The 23,573-nt window shown below is 39.0% G+C and overlaps 1 protein-coding gene across 9 annotated transcripts in view; it reads left to right on the top strand.

Moving 5' to 3' along the window:
• foxp1b (forkhead box P1b) overlaps window positions 1-23,573 on the top strand; it is a 175,593-nt gene that overhangs the window by 5,303 nt on the left and 146,717 nt on the right. The window contains exons 2-3 of one of the 9 annotated variants that reach the window (XM_064305229.1): window positions 20,826-20,893; window positions 21,218-21,333. The exons of 7 other annotated variants lie outside the window; for them this stretch is intronic. The gene's annotated coding sequence lies outside the window, so the exon portion shown is untranslated. The remainder of the gene's footprint in view (window positions 1-20,825; window positions 20,894-21,217; window positions 21,334-23,573) is intronic. One more of the 9 variants, XM_064305230.1, reaches the window with a different exon arrangement.

The following is a 23,573-nucleotide window of genomic DNA, read 5'->3' as shown; positions in this document are numbered from 1 at the left end:
ACTAATCACCCCTTCTTATGGAGTAAGGGAGAGCGTATTGTACCAAGAGGGAGAAATAAGTACTATCCCCAGTTGTATCAGTAGCTTTTATGTAAACTGTAGTAGAATAATGAACCTAGTTAGTTTCATTTACCATAATTCCACGCTTAGCTGCTTGCCAGTACTCTTCAACTGTAAGTATTGCTGAAGGTGTACACCGTGTTAATTATTAGGCTATTATTTACAAACCGTGCATCTTCTATATTGTGAATCAAGGTAACCACATTTTTAAATGCCTTTAGAGAGAAGGATGCCCTTCAAAGAGGTTTTAATTTCTCTTTATCATTTGAAACCCTTCAAAATCCGAAAATGCCATAGAAACATTACCAACCAAATTTAATATTATTCGTTCACATGTATGCAGACTCTGCAAAAGATTTAAAATATTTTAAAAACTGTTGGTGGATCTGTTTTCATTACATTATGATGTTTTTAATTTCACTATGACAGTTTGTTTATATATTGCTCAGCAGCTCCTAATTTATGTATTGAGTGCTGGTAAATACACCTTTTAAAGGAAAATTGTGCAGAACTATTAGAAGTACTATTTCAAATTTGTTGTTTTTTTGTTTTGAAAATTTTTCTAAGTTCCTGATTTTACTTCTGACCAGACAACAACAAGTTTCTGTACACTGTATCTATTTTCTAGCACCAGTACTGACTTTTGGATGGTATGCATAATTAGTGCCCTACAAACAACACAACTTTTTAATGTAGTATTATACTTATGTTGCTTTTTATGTAGTATTGTATTAGAACTTTAGGGTCATGTAGTTACTACCTCTGAAGCTTACATTTCTGTTGTATATTTTTTTGTTTTTATTGTTTATTTGTTGGAAAAATGTTCTATGTCAGATTATATGACATCTTTGTTTTTGATAAGTCCATTTTAATATCCTATGTATACTGGGGTTATGCAGGTGATCTGCCTGGCTGAAGAGACAGTATTGTCTCATTTGAGTTTTGAAACTTTCTCATCAATTCTCCAGTTTCAGTGTCACACAGTACTTACTCTGACCTTGATTGTCTTCTGCCCCATCCGCCTTGTTTAGTTGCATTGGCTATCGCTGCTACAGATTTCAGGTTTTTGTGTTAAAATGATATCAGTGCTGTTTACCAGGATATGGGCTCTGTGTAATATAATGGAGGAAAATCTTATAATGTAGGTGGGATAGTAGCCCAAAAGTTACCAGTTTAAAAAAATCCTTGTGTTCTTTAAGTAAGGTACTTGAATTACCTCTGAAAATATCCAGCAGCCCTATAAATAGATAACAAGTGAAATGTAAGCTGTGAATTTTACCTTGGCCAAATGAAATATATAAATATAATTTTTTTTTTTACCCTGAGAACATTTGTGATTTGGGAAATGGATGAAGATGCCGCCAGTGCTGACATTATTTGCCTGTCTGCGGTGTTACTCATTTGTGTAGTATAGTTTTAGCTTGCAGGGAGAGCCAGGGAGAGTGTCTGTGTGTGTCAATGTGAAAGTGAGAGAGAGAGAGAATGGCTGTTATTCAGTGTTGGAAGAAGAGAGGAGTGAAATCTCACAGTTACACACAAAATACTCACAGTGAAAATTGATGCATGTGATGTCTGTGTACCTTTCACATTTAAATTAGTGCTTTCTGTGGCATGCTTAAACTGAGTTTGTTCTGTCCTTTGTACTGCAATCCTGAGGAATTGCTGAAAGATGTGTCAAACCCGGTGTCTGTGCCTCCCAGTAAACATATAAACATTCAGTGATCCAAAGGAAAGCAACAACAGACCGGTCTTTGGAGTTCCAGTGAAGGGGTAGGTGTCGCATAGCAGTTGTGCTGAAGTACTGGTATGAAACCTTGTAATACACAGTGTAGGCTAGATTGCAGTGATATGGGTGGCTGTTAAACACATTTAATGCAAAGGCAGAACTGCAAAATGAAGTAACCACAAAGCTGGCCCAGGCCATATGCGCGCTGCAGAAACTGCTGCAGTCGCAGCTGTAACCGGTTGCAGTTGGGGAGAGCAAAAGCACGTTCACAAGGATCGTGCTAATATGTGCAGGGATTCCTGGCAGCAGTTGGTCACATGTCCGAAGCAGGAGATGCCTAGTGTAGGCAGCACAAGCCCCATGAATGGACCAAGGCTGTATCGCAGCACTGACATAAACAGTCGTATTAGTATGTCTCTCTTGTGGTCTTGCTGATTTGGTCACTCATCACAGCTGACACTGGAGCAGGCAAAAGCACTTATGCTCACTTTATCAGGCACAGCTCTGTGGACTCTACTCAGTTGCAGGGAAAGTGCCTTGCCACGACAATGCATCATCTTTATTTTAAATTTTGAAAAAAAAAAAAAAATCTTGGGGAGTTTGTAAGAAGCCGCTGTACAGCGGATCCCGCAGTTCTGTAAATGTCGGCGACGTTCAGCCGTCTCTTAGTGGCCGCGCGGATGCACGGCTCCTGTAGAACACACGCGGTGAAGTCTCTGTGGCGCTCGCGGCAACTCTTGCGGTTGCTGCCGTGCACGCACAGTTCCAAAAGTACAGATCCGTGACCGGGCCTAATCTGAGCCCCCACAGGTCATCCCTCTCGTCCTGTGTGTGGCCTGCAGAGCCAGGTTGATTAGATTAGTGGCCAGATTAGATGGTGAAATGGGGAATTGTAGCAGATCCCTCCTCGCCAGCTGCATGGCTGGCTGCTGAATGCAGTTCAAGCCTATGGATCAGTTTCCCTGACCCAGTCGCAGTTTCTGTCCCAAACTGAGATCACAGTGAGCTACCAGATGTATTCAACAAGGGATTTTGCCTGACCCTCCTTTAAAACACCAACACTATGAAGCCTATGCAGGACATATTCCTACTATTTAAGAGTTCTGGAGCTCGACTGAAATGTTAATTCATGTTTCTTTTGTGATAAAAACGATGCCTTTTACTATTACCTGTCAACCTTTTCCAAATCATATCTGGCATTTTACTGTTCTGCTTGGTTGGTGCTAGAAGATCAACTATCTCCTGCCATCCACTCAAATGACTAAACCCTTGCGTCATTGCCTGGCATAATATGTAAGAGTTGTTTTTTATGTAGGGGTAATTTTCCTAGTAGCATAAATTATCGTGTGTGTTTACCCATGTTGAATATGGTTTTATCACACGTTCCATCAGTATTCTAATGACCACCCATTTGTGGTTAGTTACTGGGGTTCATGGTTTTTCCTGTGTTAAAGAGCTGTATTTGTTGCTGAGTTCTATAACCAGTGAATGGCTTATAATCGGTCATGGCATCACCGTGACAGGGAGGATTACTGTTGGCAGGATTGTCCCTGTCTCATTGCACATGCAGATATGCATTAATTTAGCTTCTGACTCAATGACCACATAGCTCACCTGCAGAGCTGCAGAGGGTAATGAAGCAGTAGGCCAATAGAATGTGCTTCGAAGGTGACGTGCAGATCTTTGCTCCCACAAACACAGGGAGGATGTTGCTATAATGGGATGGGACTTCAGCTATAACTAGTTATTCAAAAATGGTAAAAAAAAAGAAATTTGTCAAGGGAATTAGGTTGAATAATTGGTAAAATGTTTGCTAATATATTGTCCATTATTCATTTTGATGTGATTTTTTTTTTTTTTTTTTTAATACAATACTATTCATCACTATCGTCTTATTGTGCAAATTGGTTAGCAATTTCTGTAATATATTGGTTTTGCAGGGTTTCAATGTGACCTGCCTTATGCATTATTGTAAAAGTAAGGTATACATTTTTTTTTCTGTGCACAAAGCATGATTTGACTGAGCTGACTGTCATTGGCAGTCCTGTTTTCAGACAAACACGAAAAGGAACTGTGTGATTATGAGTATTGTTTTTGCATGCTGGGAACTGTGGTTCATTAGTGAAATTGTTATTAATCTTGATAGGAGAAAATATGTAATATCACACCACTCTTCACACCTAAGTGATACCTCAGAATGCAGTGAAGTAGAATGAAGATGCTAATTGTGAAACCTCTAAATTGTAAGGTTTTTGTTTTTGCTGTTTATATTCTCAATGGTTATTTAGCTTGACAATGCCGTTAACAAATGATAAAAGTAATGTGTGAAGTATGCGGTTCAGTTTGTGGAAACTAGGATCTATAAGTGCAAAAAAAAGCAGCCATTAGCCATTTCATATAAAGCACAATTTTGACACCAAACAATCATGCAGAGAGAGCAAAGTGTGGGTTGTGACAATGGCCTTAGTTGGACTCCACATAGGTTCCTTTATTTGTTGTGTGCATGGGTAAAAATGCACACTGGAAGTGTAAGTTTTGAGAATGAGTTGGTGAGTGGGAGAGTCTGCATTAAATGTAATAATTAAAGTTTTATTTGTAAATAGGTAATGCGTTATAGGTTTTGATAAGTGGGAAAAACTAATTAAATTGGGTGAAGCTCCTATATGTAGGCTACTCTGTCCATACCTTACCTCCATTGAATTTCTAGATGTAGAGTTCTGTATGAGTTGACGAGTTAGAGGTAAATGCCTGAATATATGAAATACGGACAATAACTGTTGAGGAGTTATAGGTAAATGACTGAATATATGAAAATAGAATGGGCCTCATGCTAAGAACTGAATTACAAGATCATCATTGTGGAAAAGAGCTAGATAAAACAGGGATATAACTGAGAAACTGCCCTTAGCAGGCCCATGATGAATAGTCATAATTTTATGTCAACCAGTACAAATGATTGGACAGCAAATGATCATCCCGGAAACATTGATGACATACATCAAAATAATCTGTATATAGCTAGCTATTAAGAAAGGCAGAATGGTGAAAGTTCCACAACAAAACAATTTCCCCTGACCTCTGAGATATTGCTTGCAAAAAAAAGAGCAGGCATGTTAACTGACTGTGTGATCACTGAAGGCTTTTCAGACAGAAATTGATAATCCGCTGAGGAGACTGCAGAAGACAAATTCTCATTCTTGATTGTAGTTAAAGGCAATGTTGATGTCAGCCACTCCTAGGCAACCTCAAGGGGAATGTGATGTGACTCGAAATCTCACTTTTTTTTTTTTTTTTACAGACCATATTATATTTTTAGGGTGTCAGAGATGTGCAATTGAAGATCTTTTATCATTTCAGAAAGTTATAGATTTTTTATGAACCCAAGGAAAGAGAAAGAGATCAGAGGGATGGTCCTGGCAGAGTGATAAGCTGATTATAAAGTCAACTGTCTCAGAGTGGCAGTGACTTCCAGGTTTCTGGGAAGAGTGCATTAAGAGAGTGTCGACTACCCTAATTATAGTTATGGGGGGAGGGGGAGGTGGAGGGGGAAGGCAGATTTCCTAAAGTAATCAATAGTCTTCTCACATAGCTCTCTCTCCTGCAGTATCTGCACCTACTCTGGATAATTCGGTTTCACAACTGTTGTTGTAAGTATGCTGTGGGCGAGGTTGCAGTGGACAGTTGTATGTTTATGTTAAGCTTCATTGTATGTTTTTGGTCTGCAGATTCTTTTTTCTCTTGTTAGCTATGTGGCAGCGAAGACATAACTTCGGTGTTTTATTGCGTTGAAATGTCTTCGGCGGGCTTCCAAAGTATTTTTCCAAGCTTCCTAAGCCAAGTACAGGAGAAATCGCGCCTATAGGAGGGGAAAAACAGTACAATTACTGGTACAATTTGGTCATGTCTGATACTGCGTTTTAAGTTTTTAAAGTGTTGATTGCTTTCAAGTTTAAGTGCAACGTTAGATATGGGAAATTAACTTCAGTGGAATCCCACCTACTTTCGTAAATTTGGGCGCTTTTGTGTCTTTATAGGGCAATTGTCGGTTTATTTATGAGGCATCTGCTGACTTTTAATGTGGGCTATTTATAGATCATTATGCGATATAATTGGACATGATTCCATGAAAATACCAGAAGTATCCCATAATGGCTTATGCAAATATGCAATCTCTTTACAATGGAATGAATGGGAAATGGTTTGCTTTTGGGCAATTTTGTGCAAGTTAATATCGTACCTTAAATTTTGAGTGACAAAAATGATATGCATTTGAAGACATATTGCAATTCCAAACAGCGCTATTCCTGTAGAGTGACCCTGTACAATGTGTTAATCTTTCAGTATAGGCTATTACCCCCTGCACCCCCCCCCCACCCCCCTCAATAGTGTAGAACATGTTTTGTGTACTTTCAGTCAAGAGACAGGAGAAAGCTAAGTTGTCACTCAACACAAATGCAAAAAATGAATGACTTGATCAAATAATCTATTAATTGACTGCACAATCCAGGTCACTAAATGTTTTTATACACATTCACAAGCAAAGCAGCAATTTACCTTATCTCGTCACAAGTAACTTGTTATGGAGAGTTTGCTTGCTAGCTAACATTAAATAGATTCAAAGTTAGCGTTTAGTTAGTTAGTTAGCTAGCTAGCTCACTATCATTAACAACACATTAGCTTTCTGGTTTTATTTCCCATGTTCACTCACAACTGATTTCTCATCAGTTTCAGTTTTAGTGTCTTAGGAATATTGATCAGCATATCTTATAAGGCAACTAATAAAACTAACTTGCACTGCTGTCACTGAATGCCTAATATACTTGCACTGCTGTGTTTGTACCATAGAAATACATACACACACACACTAACTGTGGACTTGCTGTAGTTATGTTGAGAATTCACAGGCTGATGCAGCCGATGGCCTTGCTGGTTGCACAAGTTAGTCTTTGAACGTAGCGTGTTAACCCTGGCTTTAGAACCTAACCACCTGTTTCACATGAGCCTTTATTCTTGACAACCACGGTTTTGCCAGCCATAGGGGTTTGCTGGAACCTAGCCACTGTGGTTGGTGAGGGACTATTGTTGAGCAACTGGTTTCAATATAATTTCATCAAAGCATGATGTTTATAAATGCGTAACACAACTTTGTGTTGCTGAGAAAATGAAGAAATGCAGTCACAGCAAGAGTGGGAGCTGGCATGTTTACCCTTGTGCCAGATATTGACCCAAATTTACCAAAATAGGCTGCAGAGTTTTGTTTTGGTTTTGGTAATTTTTTTTCAGGAGGGAGTGACAGACTTCTTTAATCTCTCTCTTCCTCTTGCCATTATTACAGATACCTTATTATTATTATTATTATTATTATTATTATTGTAGAATCTCTACTATATGGCCATCTCTGGGAATTGGCGGTGCCGGAAAGTACAAAATTCTGAATGGTAGAACGCCCCAAAGATACCGTGGGAGCCATATTACTACCGGATTTTTTGTTTAAAACCAATTTATTATTTTATTGCTCTGGGCCCCTGCTGGCCGAATGACTTTACAGCACCGGCTGTTTTCAAAGGAAAATAGACATTTCATGAATTGTCTTTATGAATCTACAACACAAAGTTATGACAACGTACACTCCGTGTCACGCTAGTGGCGCTACTAAGCTTCCGATCAGCACAGGATCTTTGCACTTGCGCAAAATTGTAAATTTTTGATTTTTAAAATAGCATATTATTAATTTCCCGAGCTGTGAGTCTGTGGTAGAGTTTTTTTGGTGTACTGATTACATATAAGTCACTTTGGGTAAGCAAAAATATTAAATAAATAAATAAATAAATTAATTAATTAATTAATTAATTAATTAATTAAATTAATTAATTAAACAAACACCATCAGCCCAAATTCCAGGAAGTAGCACATTCTGGTAGAATGCCAGATAGTACAGGTTCTACTTTATTATTATTATTATTATTATTATTATTATTATTGTAATATTAGTAGTAGTAACAGCAGGCACAGTAACAGTAAAGCTAAGGTAATACAGAGCCCTCTTATCCAGTTAAAAATCCAGTTAAAAAACCATATGTCATAATCATAATGGCTGGTTTTCCCAGGGTGGGTGTTTGAGCTCCCAGCAACTAATATAGATTTCAGAGCTGTATTTTCCACCTTTTGCTGTTTGTCAAGATTCCTCGTATATTTGCAGCCATAAACATGGTTGGGAAGAAATTCCTGGCCTTACCATATGCTGCAGTCTGTGTTCAGCTGGCATGATAGACATCCACACCTGTATCTCCCAGCTGTCTTGTGTGCTGTTTTTGCTCACCCTCTCCCCCTGGCTCTCCCATCATGCACCTGTACTGTAGTTCAGTTCCCTCATGTCTCTCTAGGTGGAATGGAGTTGTCCTCATTCTCATCTAGGAACCTGTTTAATTATGTGTGTGAAGCTATTTTGGCAACATTGCCTTAGTGGTGAAGCGATGAGGCAAATGATGTGCACGCTTGTTGATTTGGTATGAGTGCTTTTTTTTTTAAAGTTCTTTAGGTTTTTCTTTAAAGCATGCTTCGTAACCAAATTTTTTTTTTTAAATTTAATGTGTTGAATGTTACTAAGAACAGCTTTGGGATTAGAGATTAAAGCTATTAGGGAGTGTTAATGGCTTTATTTAATATACTGTATAGCAATTTGAAGCACAAAAAGTGCTTCTGAAATATCTATTGATTTGATCTTACAGAATGGGACTTTATTCTTATCCAGACTTGAAATTGTTCATATTTTATGGAACCATCTCATTCTATTTGTCATAATCCTTTCAGTCAGATCATCTGACGTGTCCATCTTCAACATCAATTTGAAGCGGTAATCTATCCATCAATCCTTTCATTTTCAGGTCTATGTTCATGAGAGGGTGACAGAGTTTACTGTCATTGCACTAAAAGGCACATTTTTGGGACACTGTCCATATTCACTGGAGATGAGTTAAAGGATTGAGTGCATTTTGCATCAGATATTTAGATGGGATAATTTTTATTATTATTTTTTTTTTTAATGACTTTGTCCTAGTTAGATGGCAAGCTCAAACCTTAAGATAGGGATTTCTGATTTAAAATATATTCAGTAGGTAGTTCTAGATAGCTGAAGAACAAAATTAGGCTACCAAGTGCTTACAAAGGGCAGTGTTTTACAGAGCGAGTGATCGTGCTTTTTGAAATATTTTGCAGTTGCGGTTCTCCTACAGAATTTAAAACATCTCTGTCTCTGTGTCACATTTCTTTGTAAAGCAAATAGACTGGGAACCAGTAAAGACACCAAATGCATAACTTGCAGGAGCTGGCAGTAATATTTCTGGCCAAGATATTGAAATGTAAGAATCCAGCAACATGTAAAAAAATAAAAAATAAAAAACATTATTTATATATATATATATATATATATATATATATATATATATTTATATATTTATTTATTTATTTACTTATTTATTTATTATAAAAATTAAGTGGTTACTTAAATTTACGATGTGAAAACATGACATGTTACGGAGTGTGCGCCCAAGTATGACCATGAAAATTATGATTGTATGAAAGTGAATATAATCTTTGGAGGGAAAAAATGTAGATTGATCATACTTTCTGTTGCCATGCCCACAGTAATCCAAACGTCTGTTCTTTGTCATTCTCTGCTAACCTCTGCTAAAAGTTGAGACATGAACAATCTCAGAAGCAGTATTACTGTACATCTGCATGCAGCTCAAACATACTATTCATTTCTGACATGAAACCTTGTATGACATGAAAGTTTGCCTTATATGAAAGTACCATTTCAAAGCCTATAAAAAGCCTAACAGGAGTGTGTTTTGACTGCAATTTAACTTTTACACAATACAAAGTTCAGATTAACAAGCTGCAAAGAATGTGTCTTTCTCGAAAGTTGGGTTTCCATACTTGCTCTGAGTTTTGTTAATAATAATTAATCAAAATCACTAATGATTAATGTTTCTGATATTCAGTCACATAATGTCCACCAATTTATGTAGCATATTTCTGTGCTATCTAGTTTGGCTCTGTTCCTCTGTTGTTTTAGATATACAAGATGTTTGGTTATATAGCAGACTATCCAGAAGATCTTGAAACAACCTGGGTTCCTTGAACAAATATTAATATAAAATTGTTTTGCATCTATACTGTTTGTATTAACTAAAATAGCCATATAGTCTAGTACAATGAAATGATCAGAAATATAAAGAGTAGTATGAAATTCTGAGGTAGTATTTCAAAGGTTAAGACTGCATATTGAGAATTATTTTAATATGACACATTAAATACTGTATATAAACTAGTTATTATGTGAGCATCCTATCATGCTACTTCATTGTTAAGATTATGTCACTCTAATAGAACATCTTACCGTGGTGAGCACATAGTGATAAAGAGGAAATGTACGACTGTAACAGTGATATGGCTAGCTGTAGAACATGTCTCATTGTGATTGACTAAGGTGAGTATATCTCTGGCACCAACATTTTTTTCAGGATTAGTATCTGATGTTGGTTATTTTATTTTTTAAATTGCAACTCATTTTGTAATCATGAAATTAACATGAAAATTAAGTCATTCGCTCCAGCCTGAAGTTATCTGCGCTGAGGAATGTCTTGGAAATGCAAATTCAACCCCCCCCCCCCCCAGCATGGTCAGACAGTTGTAGATTTAAAAATTGTTTACAATATCTTGTCTTACTCGTGGGCATACTGTTTCTTTAGAGCCCTGTGTGCTTGTTTTTGCTTAAGCTTAATTATCCTTAGTCAGACATGTAAAAATATTTTTTCCAAGTGATAAATTATAGCCGAAAACATTTCTTGCATGTAAAAAAAGTTGTTTGCTTCAGTGAACTTTGATATCCGCAGATAATGGCGTATAGCCGATTACTAACGTTCAGTTTAGCAAAAAAATTGCCTCAGACCAATTCTGCGTTAAACATTTACAACGGCTGAAAGTTTTGTTTTTCAGCTACGTATTAAGTTCTTAGGTTTTCCACATAGTCTACTCCTCAGCCCTGCTGTCAATTGGATGTGCCTTTACTGTCAGAAGAAGTCAAAAGCTAGGTTTTGCTTTGTGGGCAGCAGTCACCAAAGTCATTAATGATGGGAATCTCAATGTACAGGCTCATAATACCCAGGGATAAAGCATACATGGACTGTCGCACTTCATGCAGATGAGCAGCGGTCCCGATGCCTTTAATATGGTCTTATATCCAACCAGAACCTCACCCTGACAAGAGAATTAACATGGCAGGGCCTGCTCCTCCGTCATCTGTACCGGGAGGAAAGTTGCTTGGCTTTGATCAGGTTTTGGGCCGCATACAGCTACAGCTACAGCTTAGTGCTGAAGAGCAGGATGTGATAAGCCATCAGAATGCAGTTCTGAGCCGGCAGCAGCGGGCTTGCGGAGATCTGGGCAAGCTGGAGAGAACGAGGCAATGCAAATTTTGTTGACAGGTTGTTAATGTTCACTTTCCAACGTCCTTTGAATTAAACAATGTTCTGTTTCACTCTGGGTGCAACAGGAAGAGGGGGATACATTTGATTTCTCAACCACTTTCAGGAAGGTGGTGTTTTCTCGTAAGTGTTCACAGTTAAGATGGGTCTCACAAGAAGCTGTATGTTGTGCATATCAATTAGATAGTCAGCTTTAGTATTTTAATGATTTGGCAAATTGATGCATTTTGCAATTGTATCTGAGGGTAAATTCAAAGGATTTTACCCTGATGAAACTTCACTTTGAAGTATAAAGTGCCTGTTTTCTTGTTTTGTTTTTGTTTTTTTTAAAACTTGTGTTCTGTCAGATGTGTGCACATAGAACAGCTTGCTTACTGATTTGAGTGCAGATTAAATAGGTTCATAATTGATTGGCGGCTGCTTGTTATTTGAAATATGTTTACTAGACGTGCAGTAATGGGGGAAACTGTAATGATCTAAGTCACTCCTTTCTGGAAGGGGGCCCAGCACCCATATTTGAGCGGAGTGGAGATGAAAGTATGGAGGTTATTGCCACAGCTGCATGGTCTTCCTCCAGGTTCGAATGCACGTGAACAGAGCCAGATAATTGTTCCTCCTCCTCCTCCCAGGGAGCAGATTGTAAACACTGGAAAATGGTCTCCACAAGATGGATGTTGGAAAGATGAACTCAGAAGAGGATCATTTGGGGATCAAATGGGTTTTTGGAGAAGCTGTAGAATTTAATATGGGTATTGTGAGCCATAGGTCCAGCTTTGACTATTGGCAAATAATATATGCATGTTTTTAAATGAAATTCAGGTGGAATGTTGACAAGCGCAGGCAACAAGTAGTGGGCCTTCGTTAATGTAGTTATGCAAATATTGTATATTAATTTGAAGGGTAAACGTATCCCTGGTAGTATTGCAGTTGATGATGGATGTGCAGTTGCAAGGACAGAAAGAAGAAAAGAAAGGATGGTCCCAGCAAGCATAAAGGAAATGCTTGTGATTATTTTTGCTCTGCCGCTTGCTAGCTTTGTGTCCCAACAGGTCTCCTGACTATGTTGTTTACCCGTGTTGGACGGAGCGTGTGACTTGTGTTTGTTCAGACTCCTGAGTGGGTTTGCTTTTGTACTGAACGTTAAAAACAGGGTGGGGCTGAGTCCCCAGCCACAGATGTAGGTGGTACAGCATTAAGCATTGTTTTGTTGTTTATTAGTCTGAGGCAATAGGTTTTCCTCCGGGAACTGTGGCCTCAAGTAAATATTTAGCTGGTGGTTTGTTTTGGCCTTGAATACGTCACTGTGCTGTTGTTTGTTTTTCAGTTTTTGCTTGACACACACACATGAAGACTGCCATGCTGGGTTGTTTTAGTTGTGGCCTCAGTGTGAAAACTATGAATGTGATGAATTACCAGGTGTCTCTGAAGGTTTTTCCCCCCCTCCCTTTTTTTTAATGCCCTGGTGTCCATGTAGATTACTGCATATATAAATTCAAAGGCAAGCCTGTAGTTTTCATCTAATGATCACTCTTCATTATTTTGCTTTGTATTAGACTTGACTAGACTTGCATTGGTGTTTGAGTGCATTTGTCTTTACTTTGTATACAGTTGCTAGTGATAAAATTAAATCTGAACTTTAAAATTTATGAACTTGAATTGGTTTCACATACATTTTAATGCCTCATAAAATGAATATACTAGGTGCTTCTTTTTGTATCAAAATGGTGGAATTACAATGTGAAAACAGATGGGAGAGTGTCACTACTCCTCTTAACGTGTTCCCCTCTGTATTGAGAAAATAAGAAAAATTGTCTGTTTTGCACTGCAGGTAGTGCATAAGACATTGTTAGAATGAGCTCAGACGCAGTCCAGGCATCGACGGCCTAATTGCTGTTGCAGTAACTCCTAACGGTGGTGTAATGGAAGGTGAACAAGTTTGACTGACTTTTTCGATGGTTTTGTTGGACCTTTAGGCTGGCTATATAGAGCCACACCTTTTAAAATAACATGCAGGAGTATGAAATGTCCTAATTTGTGCTTGTTGTGTCCCCACCCTTCTCTGTATTTACCTGCGCTTCAGTGTTTGAGTGCCACACCTTTTTATTATGCCAGCAGTCATGGTTTGTTTTTTTCTCCAGCTTATGAGATCATGAAACCATCAGTCACGTGGCTTTGACTTCTTCATCAGGATAAACCACATAATGTCTCTCCAGCGGCACGTCTGCAATCTGTTAAGAGTTCAACCGACAGCGCTTCATAGGCTGATGTGATGTGCCTAATCTTGTGATGATTTCATCTAATACATGTCATGTTCACAGGGTGTAGATGTGTGGGTTACTGTAACGCTAAGCACATACATACATCATTATGATTGATATTTGGTAGTCTACCTTGCTATAAATCACTTAATGTAAGTATGTGTATGGTATAGATAATGTTTGTCTGTATGTATTCTCTGTAAATACATTTGTTTGCATGTTTGTGTGTTTATATATACAGTGCAGCCCATAAGTATTTGGACAGGGACACAATTTTGTGTTTTGGCTCTGTATTCCAGCGCATTGAATTAGAAATTATACCATGAATATGAAGATACAGTGCAGTGTCACCTTTAATTTCATGGTGTTTACATCCATATTGGGTGAATCTTGTAGGAAATCAAGAAACCTCTCCATTATGCAGGCATAGGTGTTTCAAAGACTACCATAAAGAGAAGATTGCATGAGTGTAACCTCTGGGGGTTCACCACAAATTTGATTCCATTGGTAAGCCTCAAGAACAGAAAGACCAGGTTAGAGTTTGTTAAAAAGTGCATTTGAAAACTGAGTTCTGGAACAAAGTCTGATGGACAGGTGAGTAATAATCTGTACCAAAGTAATGGAAGGAGCAAAATGGTGGAGAAAGACAGGATCTGCTCATTATCCAAAGCACCCTCCTCATTTCTGAAACAAGGTAGAGGTAGTGTTATGGCTTGGGCATGTATGGCTCCCACTCAAAATGGCTCACTTGCCTTTATTGATGCCACAACTGCTGGCAGCAGCAGCAGGATGATTTCTGAAATGTGCAGAAACAAACTTTTCTGCTCAGATCCTATGAAATGCCCAGAACTCACTGGACAGTGGTTCGTTTTGCAGCAATACAGTGACCCCAACCACACTGCTGAAATAGCCAAGGAGGTTTTCGGGGCCAGAAAGTTGAATGATCATAACTGGCAAAGTCAATCATCTGTCCTGAATCCAGTTGAACATGAGTTTCACTTTCTGAAGACAAAACCGAAGGCAAAAAGCCCCCGAAACAAACTGGAACTGGAGATGACTGCAGTACAGACTTGGCAAAGCATCACCAAGGAAGATGCCCAGCATCTGGCGATGCCTATGAGTTGCAGACTTCAGGCAGTCATTGACTGCAAATGATTTGTAACCATGTGCTGAATATAACCAAGATTGCAGATGTTAATTTGTCCAATCACGTTTTGTCCCCCTAAAATGGGGGAACTATGTGTACAAAGGGCTGCAAGGGGTGGTTTACCCAATAGGAATGCAGATAACCCAAATTAAAGCTAACAGTCTGCGCTCTTATTTCTTGTTTAACTTCAAATCCAGTGTGCTGGAGTGCAGACCCAAAGCAACAAAACTTGTGTCAATGTCCAAGTACTTATGCACTGTTAAAGCTCCAAGCATGCCAATTTGCTGGCTCATATTTGTGCATGGGGTATGAAGATTTGATATTCATAGCTAGTAGATTGTTGATTGTACCGGAAACTCCCGTTTCACATCACGTCCTTTTAGATTATAAAGAATGACCGGGATGAAAGGAGTGCCAGAGCAGAATAGGTATACGGTATCAAGTGTCTGTTGTTGGACTCCCCTAATGGAGCCCCATGGGCCAAAGTCCATTGCTATCTGTTAGCAAATAAAACTGCAACAGCAAGCAAGGAAATTAGATCAGCATATAGCTGTTGTTGCTGCTAAGTATTTGTCCACAACTGAGACTAATAGCAATTGCCACTAAAGTTTTGTTTTAGTCTAAACTTCCAAAACCAAACTTCTGAGTGGGCTGTTTCATCTAAAGGAATGGCATTGTGAACTGATGTTCTCTAAACCTTTGGAGAATAACTTTCTTTGCTTGTTGCTGCTCAACAAAGTATGTCACATTGAGAGTATCACATAAACAAAAAGCATCAATAAATATGCAAATATACACAAAAAAACAACTCTATTTCTGTATTATTATTTTTACATGTATTTGTTCATTTCTGCATTGCTCGAATTTCAAAATTGTAGGCCAGTGCCTGCTTTATATTGTTATACCAGCTTTTTGTTGAGGCACAAAATACAAGACATCATATCTGTGGTACCAACGCAGCATTTGCAGGAGGAAACGCACGTCTCCAATCATGAACTACCTGACTGGACTCACTGAAGCCTCAGTGACATATCCATTGTGATGCTGTTCAAATGAAACAGTGAAGTTAGTGGTGAATACATGTTTTTGTTTTTATTTTTCAGCTTCTCCCCAAACATGAAGTGGCCAGTGAATAAGACACAGCTTATTAAAATGAGTTATAAATGCAAACATGGTTTTTCTTATTACCTAACAGGTTAACTGCTCCAAATTGGATTACAGATCGACTGATTGCGTCTAGTACACCTGATTCTGCCCTATTTAATATAATATAATACCATACCTGGTATTATATTTAGGTAAGGTATTATATTTAGAGCTATAAATATGTAAATAAACGCAAAAGTAATTCAATGAATGCATAAATGAATAAATACATACATGTAGACATAAAATAATAAATATGGAAGGATATTCACTCATGGACATGCAATAGCTACAGTAGCTAGCTTGATAAATATGTCCTTTATCAACTACCTTTATTTTTTACTATTGATAGCTTTTTATCTAGCTAGCAGGATGGTAAAATTTATATTGGCTGCCTTAGCCCCAGTATGCACCAGTCCACACCATGGCATTTGGGAATTGGGGGAATTTCAGTAAATTACATTTAAAATAAAATTTATAAAAAATATGGCACATCCCCTACCAAATAAATGAAATGGCTTTGCACTCCAATGTACTGAATTGCATGATTTTAGTGATGATTGAAAAATTTTCAATGATAACAGCTGGATATAAACACTGATAAGTACATCATATGTAGGTATATACCTACGTTCCAGAATGTTCACTGTCAAATATGGAGAGAGATATAATGTAATAAAACCAGTGCTCGACTCGTGTTCTGCCACTTGTACAGTGTGAAGAAATTATATAATTTACCCTGGGGAAAAATACGTATTGTAGTTAGGGCTTTTCTTAGACCTCCACCCAGTTAACTGGAAGCAACACTTAGTACCCCATTCTGTCTGCCTTGACATTAGTTCTGGCTTACTGTGTGCATGTTTTAGAAAATTCTTAATGTCATCAATTAATCTTTTTCATTGCAAAATTGCATATTTCCTGATATAGATCAAGTGGCCACAATTGCACTGTTTTTGGATTTGTTATTTCATTATTCTATAGTAGAAATGTGATATCTACTTCAGTCTACATATAAATGGTTTACATCCAGTTAAGATTTTTCAAAGGTTTATAAAAGCCTTTTCTAGATATCAAAACTATATAACATGGCACCATGTTGGAGTGGGAAGCAAATAGACATTTTATTTGGTCAGTAAAGGGGTACGCTATGACATTTTTATTTTTTGCTGGAGTTATCCTTTATGACACACTTTATGATCTTTGATTGCCTTCACAGATTCTGACAGTTTTTGGCTGAAGAAGTGTGAGGCCATTTTGTTCACAAAGTGTTGATGGTTGGAATAGAACCAGGCATGTATTTTGCACAATGAGATATAGGATTTAGGTGACTAATTTGAGATTTAATCCTAATTAAAATATTCAAGAAGGCCTGCTCTCACCTCCTAATCTGATTTATCATATATTCCTCTCTGAGTTCTTTTATTTTTTATATTTTTATAAACCCAGTCTTTCCTGTGCTGATGACCATAAATACCCTCAGTGAAAAAAAAAAAATGGATCATAAATGGTATGTTCTCCAGGTGAGCATAAACCAAGATCCTGGCACTCTGTACTCATTACAGATCCTGTGGCACTTTTTGAAAGAATAGGGGTACTAGCCCTGCTGTCCTGATTACACCCACACATAAAGCATTGTTCTGTACATCTGGCCACATAATAATCCCCAAGATCTGATTGGCTACACAGTTTTTTCTATTCCCTACCCACTTTGATTCTTTGGGTTATCACTGCAAATGAGTATATCTTAAATACTGGTTAATAGAATATGAAGATTTTCAGCCAAGTATTAATAGTAACATCACCTAGGTGTGTAGTACTACACCGATCAACCAGGTGCCACATTATTATTTTTAAAATACAACGGACACTTAAAAAAATGAATTTGCTTGATAACAAGTCAAAGCTTGTTCTATTGTAGATATCTGAGAAATGTGTAATTCCTGGAATTTCTGAAGGTTCCCCTTTCTAGGAATGGAAGTATTTTCAGACCAGTCATTCATATTTCTTAATTTACCTTCCGTGTTCTTTAGTTTTGTTTTTAAAGATGATGCTTGGAATTACTATGACCCCTGAGCCACCCAGTGTATTACTGCTGTCCTCTGAACAGCACAGGCCACTACCATGTTGCCAATATCATGTCGAGTCGGTCTTTAAATTGCTTAAATGTTCAGTTTCAAACTCTTGATCGATTTCAAGTGGTCTCAAACGAAGGGCATCGCCTTTGTTTTAATTAGGTTTACACACAGGTCATGCACTGTACACTGCTTGGTGTCTTCAGGCATATCCCCTCGCCTGTGTTTTTGTCACTGTGCAGGGCTCACTGGGTACATATTTAACTGCAGCACAATCATGAATGTGTCCAAACAATAGTTTGTGAAGCGCATGAAAATGCAATGCATGTAGAGCAGATGGTAGACATGGAGGAAATGGCAGCTGACAGGGAGCTGTGTGTGGCATTGCACAGAAAGTGAGATTCTACAGTTGTCCCATGGTTCAGTGGTCTGCAAGGTTTGCCTTTATTAACAGATAACAGGTTGGACCCAGTTATGGTAATTAGCTACCCTGCTTCCCACAGCTAAATGGAAAGAAAGATGCAGGAATTACATCTCCATTTAATTGCTTTCCAGCCAGGTTTTAGTCCTGAAATTCGAGTGACAGTCATTTTAGAAAGGTTTTTTCAACTTTCAGTGTTTTGTTCTCACTTTGATCATTTATATGAAGGGCACTCTTCTTTTTGTTGCTTAGGCACTGTGCTTTTTTAGATTTTGCCAATTGAATTTTCTATTTCCTAAGAATTTGGGAGATGGAGGTGCAGATACACCTTAGGCTATGCACCTTTCGGGTTCTGTTCATATCACTCCTGTTAAATCCTTGGTCAGACTAATTCCAATTGCTACACATAATAAAGAGTATTTTGACTTGTAATTAGAATGTTTATTGAATTAATGTTTTCTGTTGTTGCTGTTTGATGTAAAGTGCTCTGAGACTGTGGTTTGATTAGATGAGGGTTTTTTTCTCCTCCAGTTGGATGTGTTTTCCTGCGGTACATCTCGACTTCTCCTTTTATCACCCTCCTTACAGTTGCACTGTTTGTCACATGTACAGTGCAATTTGGCTGACAGCAGTAACTGGCAGCTGAAATAACCAAATTATTTAGTCATGGGTTTTTAACGGGCACAACAGCAAATGGATGTTAAGTAAATGATGCAATTTATTCCCTTCCTCCTCATTGCCAGGCTGGCTGCCACGGGACTTCTGCCAGCTTTAAATAAGTGGTACCCAGATGGTATTCACATGACGCCCACTTGGTTACAAAATCGTCCCGGGGAATAACTCGGCTGCCACAACAAGCAATAGGTCAATTGAGCAGGAATGCCTGTTGCTTCACCGTTTTGCATATGCAAATCTGTTAATGTTGTGTCATTTCGGTAAATTCGAGGAAGGTTGTATCTCAGGGGTCCTAAATGAATTGGAACGGAGCCCAGTTAATGAGCAGAGAGGGGAGAAACCCAGCGCTGCAGCTCGTTTCCTTTGCGCTAACGCGTTGCTTCCTGGATCCTCCGCCTCTCATTGCGAGCGTCGAGGAAGTGGCGGCGATAGGCCTGTGCAGTAATGGGATAGGCCTGCAGACTCTCGGATAAAGTGATTTTCTGCCTTCTGAAAAAGTGTGTCTATTTTTAGCGTGCGTGTGTGTGTGTGTGTGTGTGTGTGTGTGTGTGTGTGTGGTGCTTGAATAGAAGACAATGCATTGAGCCAGGGCTGCTCTCTCTCTCTCTCTTCTCCTCCCTCTGTCTGCCACACTTTTACCCCCATACTCATCAGCTGCAGATGTGGCGAACTCCCTCCATCTCAATCTCTTCTCCTGGAGAAGTGGTGAACTGTGTCATCAGCAGACTCTTAACAGCCTACAGCTGCTACAGCGGTCGAGAAGCAACAGAGTGGAATTGATTTTCAAAAGAAAGGAAAATAAACAATAAACAAACAAAAAAATGCTCCGTTACCACTGTGACATCAGGGAATGCACATTCCTTGATTAATAAATAATAAACGGGAAGATTGAATTGACCATTTAATGCATCCAGCAGTTAGCCTATATGTTATTAAGTTTCATATGATACACACTTCACATACGCAACAGTTTTTTTTTTTTTTTGTTCATTTCAGGGTGCAAAGTTGAAACAAATTGTGCAGATAAAAAGCACCGTAACTCATGTATGCAGTACACTGAGCACATCAGATGGGAATGGCAGTGAGTTACTAAATTTGGAAATGGAATTGCATGCTTGTTTTGCAGAGGTCAAGTAGTTCATTTTCTGAGAGAGGCGCATATTTAGAGTGGATTATTTGCAATATGCCCGCCACTAGTTTCTTTAACTGTATGGATTGACCATGGGTTGTGAAGGATTATTCTGTCATTTTACACATATCTACAAAGAGGCAACTGCTTAGTAAGATGCTGTTTTCAAAATACAGTATGTTTTTGAGAGATTTTTTTATTACTATGGTGATTTTTGGGATAAAATGCTAACTGTTGTATGTTTCACACTTGAAGCAGGCACTGGCAAGTATTTAACAATGTGGCAAACATTTTGTAAAATATTTGCTTGGAACTGGATACCTAATAGCATTACAACGCAGATTTCTGGTTACTGGTTTTCAGTACTGAAATTGGTCTGTGATGCGGCTGATTATTTTAACTTGTGAGCCCATGTGTTTTTTTTTTTAATGTATTTTTGATTCACGTTCACAAACCAGGTGTTAGTTATGGTGTTATGCAAGGACAAAGACGCCCTCCCCCAACCTCCAACCACCCGCACCCACACACGAACGCAGGCATTCACACATATATACTGTCTATATATACTATATATTGTGTGTATGTCTCACATATATCTGTCCCGTGATTTGGAGAAGGAACACATGCATTTTAAAAGTTTGTTCTCTGTGCCACATTGATAAAAATGTTTGGCAATAGTTTTTTTTTTTCTTCATAATTATAGGTGTTCTTTTAATTCAATGACACCTGCTGTCGCCCTGCCCTGCTTGACATGGCAGGGAAATTTTAATGGTAAGTTACACTTCTGTGTGATAAAATGGCTCTCTGTCAAACTTGCACCTTCTTTTAAAAGGAAAAGGAAGATGAATTCTGCCCATAAAGGCGGAATCACAAGGGCTTTTATTTTAAATGGCTCATGGGATTGTTATCTGTGGGATGTGTGTCCTGCCTGCGTCGTGTTCAATCAAGTGTCCACTTAGCTGTGACTGGGAGTAATTGTTCCCAAGTGGGCTGCACACTGACCTGTTAATGTCTGCGTTGACCCCGTGACCTTGTCAGCGAGGTCTGGGGAGGAGTTTAAATCATGTGGCTCTCTCTCTTACTTTGCATTCCCAGGTCAAGTGGGCGTCTGTGCTGGAAGACCACTTTCTTATAATTGTCCTGAGGCGCGCAGGTCAGCCAGGGGCGTTCCACGGGCCCGGCTCTTATTAGACTAGGTGCCGGGGAGTGGGGTGAGTTGATGGGTCAGGCCATTGATCCAATATGCCGGGGGTTCACTTTCTGTTCAGAGAGCGCCGGGGTAGGCGGCAGCCTCGCCTCTCAAGTAGGTCCAGTCCACTGGACGTCCTCCCAGCCTCTGTGTCCGAGGTCGCCCAAGCGGGGACCTCGGCTGTCATCGCCGTGGACGCTCTCACTGCTGGAGGACTCGCGGAAATAAACAGACAATTACATGAAATAGTGTAACATGAAACCCACCCAAGAAACTGCAGCGATGGAGGGCTTTCTGGATAATGTCTCTCTCATTAATGAGCGTAAGAGGGTTGGTACAGTGACTTTTTACCCATAGTGTAATGCTATACCACAGAATGGTGAAAGACCTTGGAGTGTGCGTTCTACCTTATTTTCCACAGTCCACTGCTCCTGCAGTCTGTATGTGACAGTGGAAAATAAGTGTAGATGAGAGGGTGGAGTAGGATGGTGGGTGGGGTGGGGGGGGGGTACATCTTGCTGACATTTTTTAGCCTTGCAGAAAACAAACCACTACACTTCAATGCATGCTCAACGCACAAGGACCTGTTCGCCAAGCTCTCTGGAGTTTCTTTCCAAATTGCTTGCAAACTTGACACACAAATAAGTGGCAATTAACAAACTGCTTTAAAGTGGCTGGTAACTGGTTTCTTTTGAAACTGACAAGGATTGTAATTTGTGTGAAGGAAGGATTAAAACCACATGTTTCAAAGTGGAGGCGCGTTGCTTCGAACAGCTGGCTTACAGAAGCCTTTTTACAAAGAGCGTAGACAATTTTACCTCACCCTTTTCTCTTTGGATATTATTCCGTTCTGTTTGGAAATATTGTGTTATGCAAAAGAAACATATTTCATAGCACAGGTTACTGGTTGCTGAGCAAGGTGACATGGCACATTCTAAATGAATCCCCTCAGCACCCCATCCCCCCCCCCCCACCCCTTTTTTTTTTGAACAATGGACTCCTGATAAAAGTAGAGCCAAAATGGCAGAGACATAAATACTGTGGGCAGAGTCGTCTGTTGGGATCAACATATTTTTTTTGATTAATGACATGCGTACGGGTGGCTAATCAGCACGGTCTTATCGGCGGCCGCTCAGAGGCTGATGTCAGGGGAGGAATGTGTACACGCTGTGGAAACAGCACTGTGCTAATGGGGTTAGCGGAATTCCACACACATAAATTATAACGAGTTGAGATGTCGTCTCTGCGGTTTGTTGTGTCTCGTTTGGTTCCTATCCTGTGAGTTGCAGTAGCACACTTGGTCATCTGACGCTGGTGGTCCCAGTCAGCTGTATTCGCACACACTGTATAAGGCGTAAGGTGGGGAGGTTGGGCGGGGAGAGAGATGTTAGGAGCCACTCATGCACCATGCATAGTGCGTACGTAGACGTAAACTGCTTTATGCTGTGCACATATGCAAACTTCCTCAAGCGTGAGACGGTAAACTATCCATTTTCCAGTTCAACGTGTGTCGTTAGTTCGTTTACATATTCTGTTTCTGGCTATCATATCTGTCATATCATTTTCAGCAGTTAGTGAGAGTTTCCTTGCTAGCTGTCCCTCCTTTCATTAGTAAATCAATAGGGGGGGGGGGGGAACATATATCATACAACGGTGAACATAATCACCAAATGCCAGCACACTACTTCGCTGATGATACCAAAGTTGAATTTTATTTACTGACATTTTGTGGTGCTTCTCCTTAAAAAGAATTTGTAAGAAATGTAAATGTGTTCAGCTAAAGGTCAGGCTTGTTCAGTGTGATTTTTGATGGTCATGTTTATTAATGATGTTAACTGGAGTGACTCACTTTGGTTGTAGTTTGCTGTTCCTCTGCTAGTTGGAAAGCCTATGTAGGTATGCATCAAAACTTGTGGGTTTTCTCTAATGTTGAGTTTAACACTTTGTGACACATCTTTGAAGTAAGATTAGTCAGTTTTGATTTGTGATGGATATGCTGTTTTATGATATAATTCATATTGAAAGTTGGTGCTATAAAAAGAACTGAAGACAGATTGGATGGCTTAAAATGTATGTGGGTCTGCAAATAAGTGATAGGAAGATGTGTGTCATAATTCAAGTTAAATACTTGTGGTTTGTGTCATATGTCACTTTTTTCACTTCATTTTCAGTCTTGCGTGTACAGGTTAAATAAATAAACTAAGGGTACTTCCCCCACCTTTAGAAATGGTGTCAATTCCTGTTTGTAACTTGATTATCTGT

Source organism: Anguilla rostrata, chromosome 13 (assembly GCF_018555375.3).
Source record: "Anguilla rostrata isolate EN2019 chromosome 13, ASM1855537v3, whole genome shotgun sequence".
NCBI lineage: Eukaryota > Metazoa > Chordata > Actinopteri > Anguilliformes > Anguillidae > Anguilla > Anguilla rostrata.
Note: the sequence above shows the minus strand (reverse complement) of the source record. Positions and strands in the feature narration are given on the sequence as shown.